At 43.8% G+C, this 4,605-nt stretch overlaps 1 non-coding gene across 1 annotated transcript; it reads left to right on the top strand.

Annotated features, from left to right (window-relative positions):
• The first annotated feature begins 273 nt into the window (after nt 1–273).
• LOC142873098 (small nucleolar RNA U3) lies at nt 274–485 on the top strand. The gene has a single exon (XR_012921155.1). It is a non-coding gene; the product is annotated as a small nucleolar RNA U3 (small nucleolar RNA).
• Nucleotides 486–4,605: the final 4,120 nt, after the last annotated feature.

Below are 4,605 nucleotides of genomic sequence, written 5' to 3'. Positions count from 1 at the left end.
GCAGAGGTCAGATCATGCAAGGTTTTAGAGATTGCATTGAGTTTGTATTTTATCCAGAGGAAGAGAGAAAATATTAAGCTAAATAGGACTCTACTGTTATTAAATTTGCATTTTAGGAAGATCACTCTAGTGCTAGTGGAAATGTTGCCTGGAAGGGAGTGAGAATGAGGAAGATCAGCTAAGTGGCTATGGCAGTCGTCCAGGCCTGGGATGACCAGGGCTTGAACTAGGGCAGTCAGAGTGGGGTTAGAAGCAAGATTTGAAATACATCAAAAGACTATACTTTCAGGCGTCATGTCTATAGCTCGTTACTAGAGAAGTTTCTCTGAACAATATAGATCACCAGAAACCATGAGGAGGAGGCGTAGTGTTCTGAGCGTGAAGCCAGCTCCTAGTGTTGCTTCACGGCATCTGCCATTTACCATCGATGATCGTTCTTCTCTTCCTTTGGGAGAGTAAGAGGGAGAGAATGCAGTCTGAGTGGAAGAGGAAGAAGGGGAGGAGGGGGAGGAGGAGAAGAAGGAAGAGGAAGAGGAAGAGGAAGAAGACAAAATATATTGAAAGGTATCAAAAAATGGCAGAGATTTAGGCTAAATTTTTGGCTTTAGTTTTGGGTGATGCAGTATGTGGGGAAAGCCGCTAAACCAGACTGGGGAGCACAGGCTTAGTAATTATTTTGGAAATATTAATTTAGCTTTATATCTATCTAGTTGGACTTGAGGGAGGGACATCAGATATAAGATGTCTAGTATGTGGCTGATATAGGAAGCTGGAGCTCAAGAGAGGAGTCTGAGCTAAAGCCAGATTTGAGAGTTGTTTGTCATGGGAAGAGTGGCTAACCTGTGGGGGTGCATGAAGTCATTTAGGGAGGACACACATAATGAAAAGGGAAGAGGTCCTTTGCTCCAAGGACAAAGCTCTGGAGAACACCAACTCTTACTGAGGAAGAACAGTTCAGATGGGGAAGTCAAGGACAGATGACAAGGGCAAAGGAGCCTGATGGGGCACAGAAATTTAGAGTATATTTCAACAAGAAAGGAATGGTGGCCTGTGACATGGGGAAGAAGGTGAGTTGAGACTGATAGATCATCCAAGGGATTTGTCAAAAGAAATTTCTCTGGTTGCTTTGCCTGAACAATGTCAGCAGAGTTGAGGGGCAGAAGCCTGATTGCAGAGAGACAAAAAGTGGATGGAAGGTGGGGAAGTGCAGATAGTGAATTTAGAGAATCCCTGTTGCTTATTTAATTCTCAGTTCTCTCTCCTAGATTGTACGTGGGAGGGAACAGGAGCAACATTGATCTTGATTAACATTCTAATTCTAATACCAAATGCAGTGCCCTGTCTGTAGAAGGCATTTAATACATATTTGGTGAATGAGAGGAGAGACACAGTGGGAGATAAGGGCATTAACTACAAGGGAGGCTTTTTATGTTCTTACATAAACTTGGGAAAAAAATAGAACAGCTTGAAAATACATACTAAATAAGGTTTCAGTGAAAGTATTAAAGGATAGACTTTTGCTGTGGATAGTATAGCATTCATCTGGCATTTCCTCTAGCTCTTCCTAAAAATCATCCAAAAGCAAAAAATGAGTATGAAACCCCAAAACATCAACTCCACTTTGATGAACTAAGGAACTGCAAATTCCCAAAGCAATAATAACAGAGAAGGGGGAATTTATGAGACTGGGGACAGAGGATGTAGAGACTGCAGGTCTACAAGAGCCAGCAAAGGTAAAGGGGACACTCCCTGAGGTGCAAATCCTAAACCTAAACCCCCACTGCCACAGGGTCTATATGCAGGCAGGGGTGCTTCCAGATGCTATCTGTTTTTATTTATTTATTTAGAGACAGAGTCTGGTTCTGTTGCCCTGACCAGAGTGCCGTGGTATTAGCCTAGCTCACAGCAACCTCAAACTTTTGGGCTAAAGCAATCCTTCTGCCTCAGCCTCCCTAGTAGCTGGGACTACAGGCATGCGCCACCATGCCCAGCTAATTTTTTTCTATATATTTGTAGTTGGCCAATTAATTTCTTTCTATTTTTAGTAGAGACGGGGGTCTCACTCTTGCTCAGGCTGGTCTCGAACTCCTGACCTCCAGCAATCCACCCGCCTTGGCCTCTCAGAGTGCTAGGATTACAGGCATGAGCCACCACACCCAGCCAGATGCTATCTGTTTTGAAAAATCAGAGGAGGCAGAGCCAAATGAGAAGTCACACAGATAGGCTGTAGGTAGCAGAAATGGACAGCTCCCTCGCATCACAGGAGAAGAAAATTGAGATTGTGAAAAAGAGCCACTATTGCCCATTATCACCACTCACAAAAAACCTGGGCAATGAGGACATTGCAGCCAGATTGGTGCATGACACTGGCCCCTTTCCAACATATACCTGCAAATAATTGATTTGGAAAAACTCATCTCTTTCAGTAATGAAGAACCAAAAAGTGAGAATCTGTATAACTATGAACCACAGAGAAGAGAATGAAGGAACAGAAAAATATGTCAGGCAAGGAATACTCAAAAAAAAATGTTGCCTTGGAGCAGATGAATAGTACAACCAAATATACTGTGTGAATTAAAATAGTAATTAAAGTGGTGGCTTTATGAAACAAGAACTTCAGAGATGCAAGAGCCCAAAGGAGAGAGAGTGAGATTGAGGACAAGATAAAATGTAAGTAGGAAGACCCCAAGAAAGAAATGTAAGAGAAAGGTGAAACCATTATAGAAATTTGAAGGCAAAGCTGGAAGGATCACAAATGAAAACAGACACTGCTAAAACATAGTAAAGAGCATAGAGGATCCACTACAAAAAGAAAAATGAAAAAGCAAAAGAAAATGTTAAAAAGAATGAGAGAAAATGATAGATGGAAGAAATAGGTCAAGAAGATTCGATGTACAAAACAGGTTTTTTTTTTTTTTTTGAGATAGAGTCTTGCTCTGTCACCCCAGGCAGAGTGCAGTGGCGCCATCATAGCTCACAGCGACTTCAAACTCCTGAGCTCATGGGATCCTCCTGCCTCAGCCTCCCGAGTAGCTGGGACTATCGGCATGCACCATGTCGCCTGGTTAATTTTTCTATTTTTAGTAGAGACAGGATCTTGCTCTTGCTCAGGCTGGTCTTGAACTCTTGAGCTCAAGTGATCCTCCTGCTTCAGCCTCCCAGAGTGTTAGGGTTACTAGCATGAGCCGCTGCGCCTAGCCCACAACAGCATTGAAAAGGTGCCCAATCTCCCTCTTATTAAGAGAAATGCACATCAAACATACACTGAAAGAAGGCCGTCGATTTCTAGCAGCATCGGGAGAACACAAGTAGATCCTACTCCAGGACAGCATGGACATTGCTTAGTGGTTTGAAGAGGCTGAACATCTTTTTCTATGAGACTGGAGGGAAGAAAATATGATTGGTTCAGATAGAAGAACTTCATCAACTCTGCCTTGACAAAACTGTTTTCTCCGTAGAGAGGGAGTCAAGCACATCTGCCAGGGGAAGTAGGATGAGTGGAAAGGAAGGAAGCAGCCTCATAAGAGCACTGGAGAGTTGGGGAAACATCTATGTGGAAGAAGGTGCTATCCAGAAAATGGAAAAGAATTGCTGAGAGATGTCTCTGAGTTGCTGTGTGTACAGTGTGGGCTCCTCCAGCAAGCTCAGCCGCCTGCTTGGGCAGTGAGGAAGACAAAAGTTGGGGGTCCCAGGGTAGAGCAGGTGAGAGACAAAGGGGCACGAGTGATGGCAAGGAATGGCTGAAGCAAAAACGGAAGTGTCGAATGAGATTGGTGATTTTTGAATTTATTTAATTTATTGGATTTCAGAAGTTGAATATTCCAAGTCACAGCCCTGTAGGAGAGGGGAGGCTCCCCTATGCTCCACTCTTCTTTTTTTTCAAAGTAGAAGACGTGCTGATAATCTGCTCGGTCAGATTCCACGGTACTGATTAGGCCGCATTTACTCGTGGTGCAGTAGGTTTGAGGAAAGATGTCAGTTCATAGATACGACTTGCTCTCTTCTCTCTCTTGCACCCAAGTGACTAAAGGAGTTAGCTGACCAAGGTTTATTCTGAAGGACCACTGCCCATCTTTTCTTCCTCTGCCTTCCTGGTCTATGTAGCTTAAAGAGGTGAGCACAGTGGGCTCACACCTTGTCTTTTTCTTCCTTGCATCTGCCTGGAGTGTGGAGAGATCCAAGTTACAGGGTGGGCCTCATACTCTGCTTTAGTCTGAAGCTTACTGGATTATGGGAGGAGGGCGCTCCCCAGGCTGGAGCCCAACCCACTGTGTTTGCTTCGCAGGTTTGGGGAAAAGCAGTCAAGGCCAGAGATTCTTGGCAAATGTCTTCTCTACGGTGTGGACAACTGCCTTCTCTCTAACGTCCAGCAACTAGAGGAATGAGTCTAGGGTGTGATTTTTGGGTGTGGGACTCTGCAGAGAAGAGTGGCCGAAGGCCTTTGAAGTAGAAGAAAGATAAAGCTCCACATCTTATTCTAAGTTTAGCAGTGTCAGTAGCACTTTTGATTCAAGCTTGTAGTAAATTGCTTCTGCAGGGAGTTAGAAGTTTTAAAACAGTCATCTCAAAAACTACAAGATGTGTTGTGGCTTTTATAGTATTGAA

This window comes from Microcebus murinus, chromosome 9, assembly GCF_040939455.1.
Source record: "Microcebus murinus isolate Inina chromosome 9, M.murinus_Inina_mat1.0, whole genome shotgun sequence".
NCBI lineage: Eukaryota > Metazoa > Chordata > Mammalia > Primates > Cheirogaleidae > Microcebus > Microcebus murinus.
Note: the sequence above shows the minus strand (reverse complement) of the source record. Positions and strands in the feature narration are given on the sequence as shown.